General features: G+C 35.9%; 1 protein-coding gene across 3 annotated transcripts in view; it reads left to right on the forward strand.

Annotated features, from left to right (window-relative positions):
• The first annotated feature begins 2,662 nt into the window (after window positions 1-2,662).
• HDAC9 (histone deacetylase 9) overlaps window positions 2,663-16,959 on the forward strand; it is a 957,815-nt gene continuing 943,518 nt past the window's right edge. For 2 of the 3 annotated variants that reach the window (XM_042919682.1, XM_042919691.1), the window contains exons 1-2: window positions 2,663-2,915; window positions 3,615-3,822. The gene's annotated coding sequence lies outside the window, so the exon portion shown is untranslated. The remainder of the gene's footprint in view (window positions 2,916-3,614; window positions 3,823-16,959) is intronic. The other variant, XM_042919700.1, reaches the window with a different exon arrangement.

The following is a 16,959-nucleotide window of genomic DNA, read 5'->3' on the forward strand; positions in this document are numbered from 1 at the left end:
TTGTTAAGGCCTTCATTAGAGTTTCCATTTTTATAGACTTTGATCATTTTTACTACTGTCTACATCTCTCTCTTAAATTTGTAAATCTAAATAATTGGTGCTCATGCATGTCTGACCAGTATAAGTATTATACTGGCTATGTCACCTCACATTCCTGATGCTTAGCTACTATTTATACATCCCAGTATCACACTTGCTTTTTTAAGAATAGTAAGAGTGTTTCAATGGAGGTGATACATCATCTCTGACCATATATTTGTGTCACAGGTAAATTAAGGCCACTTGAAAATTAGCACCCTCCCCTCACACACACAAAAAAAGAGCATATCTTGATTGTAAATTTTTTCTAATTAAAGGAGTTCTTTAACAGTTGTTTAAAAACAGCACTATGTTCCAGAGCTACTTGGAGTTAATTATGGTTTATTACACACTGAAGGGAAAAAAAAATCAGAGGTTGCAAAAAAAAAAAATGAATAGAGGGGATTTTTAGCAGTTAATTGAATTATATGTATTTTTAAAAAGTCAATGTGTTTAAAATAAGTAAATAGATCTTGGATTGAATTGTTAGATTTTACCAGTGATATACTTCTAATCTTTCTATTTTAAATATGTTTTAAAATATTTATTTATTTTTGAAAAAGAGAGAGAGAGAGAGAGAGAGAGAGAGAGAGACAGAGTGTGAGCAGAGGAGGAACAGAGGGAGGGAGACACAGAACCTGAAGCAGGCTCCAGGCTCTGAGCTGTCCACAGAGAGCCTGACTAGGGCTCAAACTGACGGACTGTGAGATCATGACCTGAGCTGAAGTCAGTTGCTTAACCAACTGAACCACCCAGGTGCCCCACTAATCTTACTATTTTAAATGTGGATTGTAGGCACTTAGTATTTGTGTTTGAAGTCTGAATCTTAGTATTTATGTTAGTATAGTTAAAAAAAATTGAGATAATTATGTTATGAAACTGGAACTGAAATTGGCAAGGTAACTCAATGAAATTTAATATTTTCTTGATTATCATATTAGCTCTCAGATTATTTCTTGAATTTATGATTAATTCAAAGAGTACATGGCAGATTGTTTTCTTATTTTATCTCTGTTTGCAGGGTAGCTTTATGATGTTGTTTTGTCGAGTGACAGAATTTTACTTGCTTCTTTCACTTGTGTTTTCGTGTCTTTAAAGAGCTTTTACCACTTTAAAAAAAACATTGCAATCAGAGAAGATTTTCATTAAATTCTTTTTTCCATACTTACTCTCTTGTTTTGCTGATGAAATCTTCGTTTACTTTTCTTTGGGAGGTGTAGATTATGGCCAACCATTTACAACATATTCATAATTTATTTATGACTCAAATATGACCAAAATAAGACCAAATTTATGACCAAAGTAAGATAAAAAATTAGTGAAACTTAACACTTGAAAGGTTCCATATGTTTGGATGTGCTCAGATTATTATTTTTTCCCTATAACTAAGTTACAAATCACTGAGATGTAACTTATGTGCAAGCACTGTATGGGATTTCATGAATATTTAGTGCTTTGTTTCTATTTCTAAGTCTGTGAAGTTTCATAAATCAGCACTGTTTTTGCTTGGTTGCTACATAGCTGTGATTTTTGTGCTGTCTCTTCTGTATTATAAAGGCTGAGTTTCATACAATTTGCATACGAAAATAATTTCTGGTAGGTAAGAAACAAATTATGTTGGCTCAATATTAAGGGTTATGATATAAATATAATGGAAGCAGGAAATACACATTTAAATTTCCACTTAAACTTGCAATTCCTATATGGTGTTTACAGGTTAGTAAATAGGGAGATCTTGACAATCTATTTCCAATTTCATGAACTGAAATCCAAACTATTACCAAGTATTTTCTGTCTGAAAGCTCCACTGGCAATGTTTCCTCAAACTTTATGAGGGTAAATATAGGCCCTCGGCTATTTATTGGGGTGTCATGTGTTCTAAACCAGAGATTTCCAATATGACCAATCATCAGTATCACCTGAATTGTTTTCTGAACATTTAGATTTCTAGACTCAACCTCAGGAATTTTTTTTTTTTTTTTTTTTTTTTTTTTTTTTACCTGGTAGCATTAAAGCAGTGATTCTCAACCTTGGCTACACATTAGAACCCCCTGGGGAACTTGAAAAAAACAAACAAACAAACAAACAACCTGATACCTCAGCTCCATCCCCAGAGATCCTGCTGTAATTGGTTTGGGGTCATTTCCGTCTAACCTGAACCCTGAGAGACTTTCAGGCTAATGTCACTTTTGAGAACAATTGCTTTAAACAAGACATTTCTTTATTATTATTTTTTATTTGTTGAGAAAGAGAGAGAGAGAGAGAGAGAGAGAGCGCACAGCCTAAGCAGGGGAGGAGAAGAGGGAGAGGTAAAGAGAGAATCTTGAGGAAACTCTATGCCTAGCATGGAGCCTTATGTGGGGCTCGACCTCAAGACCCAGAGATCATTACCTGAGAAGAAATCAAAAGACGTTTAACTGACTGAGCCACCCAGGCATCCCTAAACAAGACATTTACTAATTAGAGGTATAATATTCAGAGTTTCTTATGGTGAATATTGATTTGGTTTTTAACTTTACTATTTCATTACCATCTTCGTATATTTCTCCTTTTTTTTTTTTTTTTGTTTATAAAGTTATAGTGATAGCCACTGGGAGAATCAGAAGCTGATACTTCCAACCGAGTTCTAGCATGAAGAATATCTGAGCCTGTTTACCTTCACGGGAGAAATATATGACTTCTTTGAGAAGTACTCGAGAAGCTGGATTGCCTTCTTCCCACCAGATGGAGAGCCTACAAACAAGAAGATTAGGGACAGAGGAGTTAATAAATTGATTTTGCTGTGCCCTGGACAACCAAGAGATCTACTTTAGCTCGAGTTGTCTCCTTGAGCCTTGGTAATAATAGATAACGTTTACTGAGTTCTTACTATATGCTAAATACTTGGAATCTTCATAGTAGTCCCACTTCCATTTTACAGGAAAGGAAATAGCAGGCACAGGGGAGTTAAATAACTTTCCCAGAGTCATAGTCATTATGCAGTGAGATCTGGATTTGAACCCAGACAGTCTGACTCCAGGGCTCTCTTGGCTGCCTATGATCCCATTTTGACTGACTAGCTAGACCACAGTATGGTATAATAGATATGGGCTTGTAAGGGTATATGATCAGATTGAAGTGTGATTTTATATAAGCAATGTAACATGTACAACTTACTTGACTTCTCTCACCTTTAATTATCCCATGTGTAAAATGGGTAATAATAACATCTTCTTCACAGGGTTATTATGAGGCCAGCTTAGTACCTGCAATTATCGAGCAAGTAACTTCTGTTTTTAATCAATCAGCACAGTGTATGAGTCCAAAAACATAAAAATGTGGGATTTGGACTCATTACTATACTCCTTATGAGTAGGCTAGATGGTAGTTCCAGAGTGTATATAAATTAGCTGAGGTTTATTCTAACCCTGAAATTCTCTTATTTTTATTAATTGTATTATTCTTCCAAATCCATTATCTTTACTTGGCAAAATTCCTCTGGTCCTATCATTGTGGTCAATCATTTAATTTGTTAAATAAAACTTATTTTTTCATAGATGTGCCTAAGAAAAGCAAAACTTCATTCCTATGAAATATACTCCTTTGAGGACTGAGTAGAAGACTTTTCCTGAGGAATTAATATGATGATTCACCTGAAAGTCCCATAACATGATGCTTCATAATATTACTGCAACGGGAATGAGATAATCCTCCTGATCTTACTTTTTAAGTGCTGAGCAATTTCAGGCATGCTCACTTAACCTCGTAAGTCCATGGTTGTCTTATGTGTAAAATTTAGAAGCTGTATTATTTGATAGTGATGGTTTCTCTCACTCTAATATTATCTGATTCTGGATATTACAAAATAGCAACAAAGATGTATTTATATATGGAAACTGTATATATAATGAGAACTGCAGTTCTCACCCACCAGTTCATCGTTTTAGTTCCAACAGTTTCTTCCTTATTCCGAGCTCATCTGTCAAAACGAAGAAGTAGGATTCTGTGATTTCCAACTTTTTATGATTCTATTAATCTTTCCTCCATTATCAGCCATTTGCCAAAAATGCAACAGCCCCAGTGGACATCCTTTCCTCGGTTTGAGTTCCAACAACTTCTGGGAAATTATTTTATCTTGTTATCATTTAATATTTTCTTTACCTGATTATAGTGTTTCTCCAGTATTGATTCCTGAATATATATTTGATTATCAGACAATGCAAATCTTTTTCTAGTTCATATGCATACACATACATATAAAAGTTGCATTAGTGGATAGAAGATTTCCCCCACAAAATATTTTTAAACTTCTGACACCTGGTACCATTTACTTGTTTTAGAACAAAATATGACAGTGTCCTATTTAACACAGAATTATTTATACTATAGTATAGTGCTTCTCCAACTAACTGTGGAGTTCTTTATATATATATATATATATATATCTCCAATCCATTGTAGATCAATTCTTTTGTAAAATACAATAAAAATGAATTACTAGAAAAAAGATATTTAAAAAAACGTAATAATATAATTTTTAAAATTATTTGTTGCAAGAGACATAAACTTATTCTATCAAACTACTGCAAAATTATTTCTTTCACATTTTTATTCTCAATGTGTTTATGTCTCACAAGCCAATAGCAAAGAGTTCATAGAATTTTATAATCTGTGGATAATTGTGTTGCCCTGGGCCTAAAAAAGAAGTTTGACTTTTTATCATTTTTGTAAGTTTGAAATTCTTTTTTTTAAGGTTTATTTATTTTCAGAGAGAAAGAGAGAGAGAGAGCGTGCACACATGGGAGTGAGTATGAACAGTGGAGGGGCAGAGAGAGAGAGGAAGAGAGAGAATCCCAGGCAGGCTCTGCACTGTCAGAGTAGAGCCCAGTGTGGGGCTTGATCACATGAACCTCAAGGTCATGACCTGAGCAGAAATCAAGAGTCAGATGCTTAATCCACTGAGCCACCCAGGTGCCCCATGAATATGAAGTTCTTTAGGAAAAATAAGTATATTACAACATCTACAATGCTGTAAATTTTTTAAACTTGTTTTTAATGTTTATGTAATTTTGAAAGAGAGAGACAGAGTGCAAATGGGGGAGGGGCAGAGAGTGAGGAGGACACAGAATCTGATGCAGGCTCCAGGCTCTGAGCTGTCAACACAGAGGCCAATGAGGGGCTGAACTCACGATTCACAAGATCATGACCTGAGCCGAAGTTAGACGCTTAACAGACTACGCCACCCACCACCCAGGCACCCCTGCAATCTTATAGTGAAAACATTCACCTCTTCATTTGCAGGAAATATTTTCCTTATAATTTTGATTAAGAATGAAATGTAAGGTGTAGATTTTGAACGTTAATCCCTTGCTTCTCTCTTCCTTATTCTCCTTTCTTAACGTGTAATATGGCTTTAAAAGGCCAGGTTGGCTAGATCAGACAATCTCCACATTCAGTGACTGGATCCTTCAGGTTCTTTCTATGGTTAAAATGTAAGTAGATATTAAGCCTCGCCTGTGTTTAACTTTAGTAGAAGCAAGTTGTTCAGATCCGTTCCTGACAATGGCTTTTAATGACCAGGAGAAGGACAAAGCCTGGGGAGAACCAAGTGACTCAGGCATGGAGAGGAGATACTACCAAAGGGACCATGTCTGTTTAGGCCACATGCCTAATAAACCAGCACCAGAGATTTACCCATGATTTTAATGCCAGAGCCATTGTCTGAGTGGAAAACAATCCAAAATATTGATGATGAAGGAAATTCGTGTAAGATGATGCATTTCACTTCCTGTAAGAAAGAATATTTCTCAAAATCGTAATTCTACTGGAAATTTCAAATACATATACAGTATGTATCTTTGAAAGATAGTTGCTAGGTGAGTAGATTTTCCAGTCCCCAATGAAGGATTCATTTCACAATCAGCTTAAGCCTGTATTTTTGAAACTTGAAACCTTACTCATCTGGGAGAGAAAAGGATCATAACTACTGAGAGGAAATACAAAGATGTTTCAGAGCATCCAGATTTTACTTCTAAATCTTATCCTTCACGGACATTAAAAACAAAAAATCTTATTTATCTGCCAGGGAATTTTCTGCATTACTGCACAACCAAGTTAACTATTATAATGCAAAATCTCCCTTTATAAGGACCCTTGAGAAATATTTCTCTCTGGCAATGTATTAAGAATACTGTGCTTCCCGTGAGCTACTCATTTGTTTTTATTTTTCTTCTTAGCTCTGTACTTATTAGATAATTAAATAATTTAATTAAATTTCATGGGCCTCACTTTTTCTCCTTTCAAAGGTGGGGATGAAAACACTTCTAGGGTTGTGCTATAGATTAAATGAATTAATATGAATTAAATAAATTAATATATCATAAGTGTTTAGAACAGTGCTTGGACCATAAGTACTTACTAAGTATAAGCTATTGTTGTTGCTTTGTTATCATTCAATTGGTTGATGATTTTTATTAACTATTCATGTTTTTCTTTTGTGCTTTTTCTTCTAGGAACATTAGGGTCAAATTTGCTTTTTCTAGTAGCTGTTCACTATCCTTTTAGTCCCCTTATTCTCAATTCTTCATCAGTTTATTCTTTTATTTACTTATTGTTTCATTTTCATTTATTTGAGGGAGAGAGAAAGAGAGCAGGGGAGAGAGGGAATTTTAAGAAGGATTCATGCTCTGCGTAGATCCTGATGTGGGACTCCATCCCACAACCCTGGGATCATGACCTGAGCTGAAATCAAGAGTCTGCCACCCAGGCACCTCTTTATCAGTTTGTTCTTTATTCTGGTACTTTGCATGCACATCTGCAGGCTGGGCTGAAATCTTTGTTTTTGGAACAAAGCAGTGTATCAATCAGTTCATCCATCAGTCTCCTAAAAACTGAATGATGAGTCCACCTAAGGACAAGAATTATCTCAAGAACATTTAGAAACTCAGACTGGCTTAAATGTGGCATTGAAAGGGAGATGGAATTATTATATTTGACTTAGAAAATCACTCCAGCCTTGTCTCCGAGGTCAGTCCTGTTACAGCAAGGGGGTGTATTGGGATGGAGAACAGTCAACCTCAGTATCAATTACAATAGAGTATCCTCTTCCTTAGGTCTTTATCCTCAGTGCCTTACACAGTTTCTGGCACATTACAATACTCAATAAATGAACAAATCATTTTTGCTTGGGTACCGCATTTTCCATTTGGCAACTTGAGCAAAGGAAACTCAGTTATAACCACACAATTCCTATAAATTAAATATTTTCTGGAAACAAGACCTTTCCATCAAGCAAAACTCTAGGATGCTTTTTATGATTTATTCCCTGCCTAATTCACTTTGTATCACTCTTACACATACACTCTGTGCTCTAACATTATCAGATCCCAGAAGGTCTCTGAAACCAACGTGGTTTTTCATTCAGACTTATGTTTGAACATGATATGCTAAACTCTTTTATCTAGTAAAGCACTTATATTTTAAATCTGGACTTAGATCTCTGTTTCTCCGTGGGGAGATTTTTTGGCTAATTCACTCTATTAGGCAGAACCAGACATGCCAATATTTATGGCCCTCCATGCTGGGTGTATGTCCTCATCGTAATCCTCTAAATATTGTATTTTCTTAACTTGCTGCCCAGACAATGTGTGAGGGAGAAAGAGCACAGGTTTGCAATCAGGCAAAACTAGGTTGGGTTCTTTTTAGCTGTGTAACTAAGCCCTGCTATTTAATTTTGCTGAGAGTCAGGCTACTTGTTTTGAAATGAGGATAGTAAAATCTACCTCATGAGGTTGTTGTGAAGATTAAATTAGGTAATATATGTAAAGGTCAGCACATAATTGGTTCTCAGTAGATAAATAATAGAGTAGGTACTTAATAACTAAAATGTATTTAGCATTATTGGAGGATTCTTGAAAAAGTGAAGATAGTGTAATAGATTTATGATGATAGGCTAAAAATCAATGTGAACTTCTATTTGAGGCATTGGAGTTCTTAGAATTAAGTTTCTTTTAGGGTTATAAATATGAAAAGGGTGAACCATGATTTCAGCTTCCTCCTAAATAGCACCTAGCATAGATCATGTGTTAATAGATACTCACTAAAGATTTTGATGAATGGCCAGCAAGAAATTTGCCTCCTTTTCTCACATCTCCTCAAAGTTCTATCACAGAGTCAAATTTAAGAATGATAAGCATGGTATTAGAGCAGTGGTGCCCCCAAACCTCACCATCAGCATTGGTTTCCAGATGAGGCTATTCTTGAAAGACTTAATTTAAGCTTTTCCACTTAGCATTTAATGTGACTTATTTTGTACAATGACAAAGCTGCAGGTGTTAACAAATCTAAGAGTTTAAAAATGTGCTTGTGGTATATTTAAAGTGACCAAAATAACTTTTTTTAAGATTCAAAAATAAACTGTTGACATAAATCACAGAAATACCACTGCTTAAAAAATAAGATTTGTCGCATCTTGTCTTTTTCACTCAGAATTAAAGGTTCTCTGTAATCTAGCCCTAGTTTACCTTCCTGACACCACCAGCACCCACCCCCTTCCCAGACCCTCTACAGTCCAGTCTTAAGATGAAATTTTTCCATGTCTGCCTTTAAGTCCTCCTTAGCCTCTGCTGTGTTTTAATATAGAGACATGACTTTTCCATTTTTTTAATTCCAATTTGAGCTGAAGCTCAGGGCCTGGTAGGTGCTGGAAGCTCAGGACACATTTGATTAGTGGTGGGTGACCCAAAGAGAGGGGTAAGCTAGGATATGGAGTAATAAGACATATACAGTCCTTCCTGAAATGGACTGAGGAACAATGACTAGAGTTGTTAGAGTTGATGGCTGGTCTCCCCAGGCTGGTAATAAAACCCATGCTCAGTCTTCCCTGGCAGTATCCTTGATGGAGAAATGCATCCTGAGTGGCAGGGGAGCTGAGGTTCACAGACTTGACCCAGACACAGTGGATAAAGGTCAAAAGGAAAAGGAAATTTTGAATGAATCACAAGGCATAACACATCCTTCAGCCCAGATCTTCTCTCTTCAACTCCTTCCTTTCTCAGGATTTGTGGCAGAGCCCAGAGAGAGTTCTCTTTAGTGAAAAGACACAGAATTGAAAGCCACCAAGTGAGTGGTGAGCAATTAGTCCCTTTAGTCAGCAAGGCAGAAGGGCAGCACAGTTGGAAAGCTGAATGGGAAGAAGAGGGTGCCTAAAAAAAGTATTGGCATCCTTGTCTCCCTGATTCCCCACACTTCCAAACCACTAAGCCTAAAGAAATTTCTAGAATCTTGGCTCTTTCTTAGATAAACAAGGGAACAGCATTTAAAATACCTTGTAACTCCTTATAAGAGATGATTTCTCTGTTGGGTCCCTCAGATGGAAGAAACCAAATGTGACATTTCACAATATGGGAAGGGGGAGGCTCCTCGCTAATTGAGAAAACATTTCTATTCACAGTCTTTAGACTGAGATTTAGACTATGCTATTCCCAAATTAACATCTGTTCTTGGTAAAGATAGCATGGCTAAATTCCATTATTTAAAGATATGGCATGCCTCCATTTTACCATGGCCAGTCTATGGAGAGAGAAATACAATCAGGAACTTTCACAACCTTATGATTACACCAACTATTCTTTTTATATAAAGTAACTTATTCTTACATTGCCTCTAGAGGAAATCAGAAAACTTGAGCATTAGTCTTAAAATATTGAGTCATCAATAAAAGTTTAAGAGACTGAGAAACCAACATTTATTAAGTTTGCATCCCTCACCTACAATACTCACTTTCCCCACCAGCTTCCTCCAGAATTGGGCTCAAGATAAATACTATGACCATTGTGAATCACAAGAAGACTATTTTTTTTTTGCATGTCTAAGTAATAAGGTGTCAATTTTCAATCCAGTTATGCATACATGATGACTATATGAAATCTTTTCCCTGGTTTTAGTCAAATATTGTCCATCTTTTAAAGCTTAATTTAAGTCCTACACGTTTGCTCTCCCTACACTCCCTCACCCATTTATTAAATTTTCTTAAGTCACATTAGTGTCCTCTTTTTCAACCTCTGAATTTAAAGCATTGTTATCTCTATTTTATATTTAACTGCTTGACAATGGCTCAAGGACACATTACGTGATTGCTTAGTCTTCCGTTAAAAACTTTTTCACCTCAGCCATTGGTTTGTTCAGACTTGATTGAGTTAGCCATACTTAGCCCCCGAAGCTAGAAATTTGGGAGATCTAGTCTGTGAAGTTTCTAGATCATTTTTTAAAGGAATAAATGAACATTTGGCAGGAAGTGCCTTTCATAAACACCATACTGAGCACGTTCCAGTGGAAAAATTTCAATGGTGAACATTAGTTACTAGTTTTTTTGCATGGAATTCTACACTTTCTATGAATCTTTATGTTTCTCTATTTCTTGTTTTTTAATGAATAAATATTCATTGTTGAAATTTTTGAAAAGTGTGAAGAAGTATAAATGAGTACAAAAAATGTCACTTAAAATCCTAGTACTCGTTTTGGCATATTTCTTGCATTTTTTTGTGACAAATTTCATGCTTTATGTACAGTTTCATATCCTGCTTTTGCATTTGATATGACATGGGGATTTCACTTAGTCATTCAAAACACCTAGCAAACATAATTTTTAAAGCAAATTCTCTTTCGTATTCTCATTATATGAATAATTCATGTTAGTTATAGAAATTTAAGTGTATATATTAACAGTAATTCCACCACACAAATAAATGCAATAAAATTTAGTGTGTATTCTTCCACATTTTTGCCTATGTTTTTAAACACAAATTTGTATGCATATACACTATAAATAGGCAACCCTGGGATCACATTTTGTATTTGGTTTGGCAACCTGTATTTACCACTTAATACATTTTGGATATCTATCTATTATTTACTCTGTTAAATAGCTGCATAGTAGTATATTATGAAAACAGATGTGCAATGACATTTCCTCACTGCCCACTCCCCTCTCCCAATGATAGTTTCTTAGCTTTTAAAACTAAGAATAATTCTAAACTAAATACAATGCTGTGATGAACATCTTTACCTCTAAATGGCATCCGTACATAAAATTATTTCCTTAGAATAAAGTTTCACTCTTGGAACTGTCGGTTAAAGCACATGAAAAAGCTCAGTATGCTTGTTAAATATAAATTTTCTGTGGTTTTAATTTAAAAATTCCTTTGCTATTCCTTACTTCATGTAAAATTCTTGCATCTACCTACCCTTTACTTTTTAATACACTGTAGGCTAAAAGTCGTTTACATTTAAATTTGCATTATTGTTGGGTTGCCTGGGTGGCTCAGTTGGTAAAGCATCCAACTTCAGCTCAGGTCATGATCTCACTGTTTGTGGTTTCGAGCCCCACATCAGGCTCTGTGCTGACAGCTCAGAGCCTGGAGCCCGCTTCAGATCCTGTGTCTCCCTCTCTCTCTGCCCCTCCCCCACTCACACTGCTTCTCTCTCAAAAATAAATAAACATTAAAAATTAAAAAAAAAAGAAATTTGCATTACTGTCATCATCAATGAAGATATTGGACATGGTTTTATAAAATTTAGTTTGAATTCAAGAAAGCCAACTAGATAGATGGCTGGTATGAAATTTACTCATAGATTGATTTGATGGTGGTTTCTGGCTCTATCTTTTGTCCTTTGTCAACCCCTTGGGGAGAGTTTATGACACTAAACACAATTTAGTGTACCCAGAAATATGAGATTGGAGCTGCATTAACTGCTTTAATTCCATAATAATACCTACTGAGAGATGAGATTTTTATTTAGGTAAGTGTTCAAGCCTGAATGAAGTCTCTTGCAATCTTCTATGAAATGTGTGCATTCAGAGCTAAAATTTCATGAGAACTTTGCTCAAGGAATTACTTTTCACCTCAGTTCAATGTTAATTTACTTTACTTGTAAGCAAGCAGAATGTCGCAATACTATTTCTATCCTAAGAACATATGCATGTTGTTCCATTAGTAGTAATATTTTCATCAGAACATTGTTGAACAGTAGCAAGTGATAACATTTGTAGGCAGTAATCAGAGACTTGACAGCTTTCCTCACCATTAACATTCTTCCTTCTAGGAGGCGAGAGATGTAAATTGAATAGAACACTTCAGAAAATGATTATTAGCTGATGTTAACACAGATACCAAGTTGAAGTTGGATTACTTCTTTAAGAAGACAAAGTGATCTTTCAGAGTTGTTGTATGTTAATGACTCTGTTTTATCGATGACAGTCATAATGAAGTGGGGAGTGAAGTATAATCATACAAAATCTCTTTTGCACAGAAAAAGTGAGAGTTACCACGTATGAGTTTCTTCAACTTCTTGCTATGCACCTAAAATTTACCAGCATCTATCCCATTTCTTTCTTCCCTCATTAGCTGTGAAAGAATAGGTGCCTCTCCTTCTGTCTAAAACCAAACTCTCTCATCTCCTTTAGGAAACTTGTGCAACTGTCAGAACTTCCTCTTTCTCTTCTGCTCTTAATACTAGACTTTTGAAACCCTTGAAAGATGTTGTTTCCACTCCTTCTCCTTTTATTTAGTTAAAAAAAAATTAATGTTTATCTGTTTTTGAGAGAGAGAGAGAGAGAGAGAGAGAGAGAGAGAATATAATGAGCAGGGGCAGGCAGAGAAAGAGGGAGACACAGAATCCGAAGCAGGCTCCAGGCTTTGAGCTGTCAGCACAGAGCTCGACTCGGGGCTCGAACTCAGGAACCAGGAGGTCATGACCTGAGTCAGATGCTTAACTGACTGAGCCACACAGGCACCCCTTACTTTACTTTTTTAAAGCTTACTTTTACTTTTGTGTCCAGCTCCAAATGCCTCTCTCAACCAGGGTTACATTAGAAAATTAAGCCCTACAGAATAGGATTTAAGGGACTTTTTTTCTTTTTCCCAATTTCCCATTAATAGTGGAGCGATAGTCCCTTCATGAAGCATAGTAGAGAAGATAATTACTAACACACGATGGATGCTTTAGGGCACTAAGGTTTAAATATTTATTCTAGTAGGGGCAGCTGGGTGGCTCAGTAGGTTAAACATCTGGCTTGGGTCATGATCTTGCAGTCCCTGAGTAAAAGCCCTGCATTGGGCTCTGTGCTGATAGCTCAGAGCCTGGAGCCTGCTTCAGATTCTGCATCTCCTTCTCTGCCCCCTCCCCACTCACACTCTACCTCTGTCTTTCAAAAGTAAATAAACATTAAAAGAATTTTTTTTTAATATTCTAGTGGAGTCCTGGTTGAGGATGTCTTCCTCCATGTTTATTTAACCCTACACAGAGTCAGCGATTTTACCCTTTCTAGCTAATTCTTTGGGTATATACCTACATGTCACTGAAAAACAGGCTTGTTACTGCTTCATTTTTCAGTTTTGGGTATTATACATTGTCTTCTCACATTTGAAAATGAAAACTGTGGCATGTATAAAAATGGTCTCCCAAAGATACCATACCCTAAATCTTTGAAACCTACAAATATTACCTTATTTGAAAAGGGGTCTGTGCATAAGAGATTAAGTTAAGGATTTTGAGATGTGTGTGGAGGTTATTTTGGATTTTCTGGGTGGGTCCTAAATGCCATCACAAGTGTCCTTATAAAAGGAAGGCAGAGGAGGATTACCCACACAGAATTGGAGGTCCTTTGACCATGGAGACACAGATTGCAGTGATGTGCAAACTGACTTCAGACTTTTGCCCTCTAGAATTGTTGGCCTCTCCATACTCACATCCTACTGTTCTCCATACACTTTTATGCCTTTTGAGACGGCTCTGTATGGAGTACATCTATGGGTTACAACCTTAACCTCTTGCTTCCTGTTGGGTTTAGCCAATGGGAATCTCATCAGGGGTCAGAGGAGAGTGAGTTTGGTGTACTTATGTCTCTGGCTCCCACCTTGGAATATCATCCTGATGATATTGTTTTGCATTCAAAGAATACAGTTCCTTTCAAGATGGCCCTCTCTACTGGATTCTCCTGGATTCCAGTTACTGCATTCTTACCTTGATAGAAGCTTCAAGGTAGTAACAGGCCAACTGTTATTACTCCTGGGAAGTTGGATGATTCTACCCATATAAATCTTGCCTTTATTAAGCCTTACTTAAATTATCCTAATTTGGGAGTACTACCTGTTTTCTGTTGGGACCATAACTAAGCCATAGCCAGAGATAAATACTTAGATAAATACAGAGTATGCCATTGTTTCCTGCTAGAACAGACTGATACAATAGGCAACAAATATTGAATGAATGAATCAATGAATGAAATTTCCATTATCATTGTACTGTAATGACTTTGTTGCTCTTCTATCATCTCGTCAAGACTGAAAACCAGTAAAAGGCAAAGAGTAATTACAGCCCTAGAGCTTAGTATAGTATTTAGCACATAATACACCCTTGACAAGAAGTTACTGAATACTGAAATAATTTGATTTAGAATCTGAATCTGATTCCCCTATTTACTAGCCATTTGACCATGGCTTAGTCCTTAGGTTCCCTAAGACATAGTTTTAAAAAGTATTAATATCTACTTTACATGGTATTTATATTTATCCCTTTGTTGATTGTTATAAAGATCAAATGAAATAACATGTGTAAACAGTTATTGCAAATTATAGAGTTGCTTTTTACATACAAGAATTCACTTCAAAGAGCATGATATATACACACTACTGATGTTCTAAAGGCAATAGCTGTTGATCAATGAATACCTTAAATTTCTTCTTTGTATGTTGTTTAATAGCACTTTTTTTTTTTTTTTTTGGTCAGAAGATAAAGTAATCTGGACCATTTTCTTTTCTTTTCATAAAGGCAAGAACTTAGTTCTAACCTGAGAGTGTAAGGCTACTCTAGTGCCTATGGCTTGATTTTTATATCAGGGAATAAATGTCTAAAGCTGTGACTCTATTGATGAAGGTATACTTTATTTCCTTTATCACAACACTCTAAGAATCTAAGATAAATGTGGACATATATAGGTAGGAACCTATATAAAAATCTATACAATACTAGATTGTTGAATATCAGTGTTATTTGGGGGAATCATCAGTCATTGGGTTGTCCTATCCAAGCAGTGAATACAGCCTCAAATATCTTTAATAGAATTTAGCTATATTATTCTGATATTTTTGATTTACTTATCTCAATGTTGATTATTCATCCTGCATTTAATAGACTGAGGCTAGCCTTCCTTCATGAGCCTTTGCTACATTGCTGGTTTACCTTGAAAGGTAGGCATGTGACAGGGCAGTAATCTTCACTAAGTACAGGAAGAAACTAAATATAAAGATAATGACTGAATTTCAGCCATAATAACAATAGCAGTAATAATTAATGCTAGCACTTATGGAGCACTTACTTTATGCCAGTACCATACCAAGCACTTTATAGGCAATAACTCATTTCATGTTTGCAACAAAGTATAAATTATATACAACTATTATGCCTTCATTTTATAGATGAGGAAACTGAGGCACAGGGAGGTTGTGATATGCTTGTTGAGCTAGTAAAGGGTAAAGCCAGAATTTGAAGTCGGGGTGTCTGGCTATAGAGCTCTAGATTTCCTACGCTATGTTGCCACACAAAAATGAGAAATGGGGGGCACCTGGGTGGCTCAGTTGGTCAAATGTCCGACTTCGGCTCAGATCATAATCTCATGGTTCATGAGTTTGAGTCTCGTGTTGGGCTTTGTGCTTGCAGCTCAGAGCCTGGATTCTGTTTCAGATTCTGTGTCTCCCTCTCTGCCCCTCCCTCGCTTGTGCTCTGTCTCTCTATCTCTCTCAAAAATCAATTTAAAAAAAAAAGAGAGAGAGAGAAATGGAAGGCCTAGGACCAAAACATTTTTTGGGTAATAGGCCTTAACTACATGCCATGTCCAAATCCATCTACTAACTGAGGATACAAAATATCTAAATTTTATGGTCCTTATATTTGGGAAATTTTCCAGATCAGTAATAAATATACAAAATATCTTTATTTGGTGGATGAACTGAAAAAGATAGAACCAGTTTATGAAAGGCTTTGGTTGTCCAGCTGAGCAATCTGTTGTGACATAGTTGGTTTTAGTTACCTTAAAAATAATGTTTATGTTTTTATTTCTTTTTTATTCCTTCCATCCTTCCTTCTGTCCATTTCTCCTTCCATCTATCTGTCCTTCCTTCCTTCTCCCCCCACTCACCTATATAGCATTTGTGTGTATTTCTATGTAAGTTCAGTTGTATGTTTTAAAATTTATTTAAGTATAGGGAAACCACTCTAATTTATATTTAATGTGAAAAATCCTCAGCTAAAAAAAGATTTACAAATAATTACAGTTTTTTACCTCTTTTAAGGAAGCTACCATAGCTAGGTCTGAAAGAAACGTTGGCTTAGATGTCCTTTGCTGACTTGCTTTTAGTAAATAGATCAAAATTATTTCTGAATGACATAACAACAAGCTGTGTGTAAATGAGTATTTTTAAATGCTTAAAGGTACTTGAAAATAGTGGCCTGAAACAGTTAAAATAGTTTTCATGAAATTTTGTGGAAAATTCATTTATTTAATAAAGATTCTCTTTGGAGGTAGTACAAAAACTACCCTGGCCTCCTTCTGAATAGTCACAAATTCAGCTTTAGTAGTGTGTGAATTAAAGAGGTATAACTGCTTTTCCAATGCTCTTCAGTCCAATTGGAAAAATTAAGAAGACTAAGGATAGTGTTGTCTGATTCTTTTTTTTCTTCTTTTTTTTTAAGTTTATTTGAGACAGAGAGTGTGCGTGCACAAGTAAGGAAGGGACAGAGAGAGAAAAGGACAGAGAGAATCCCAAGCAGGCTCCATGCTATCAGCACAGAGCCTGACGCTGGGTTCGATCCCATGAAGTGTGAGATCATGACCTGAGCTGAAAC

The sequence above is a fragment of the Panthera leo genome, chromosome A2, assembly GCF_018350215.1.
Source record: "Panthera leo isolate Ple1 chromosome A2, P.leo_Ple1_pat1.1, whole genome shotgun sequence".
In the NCBI taxonomy this organism is placed as follows: Eukaryota; Metazoa; Chordata; class Mammalia; order Carnivora; family Felidae; genus Panthera; species Panthera leo.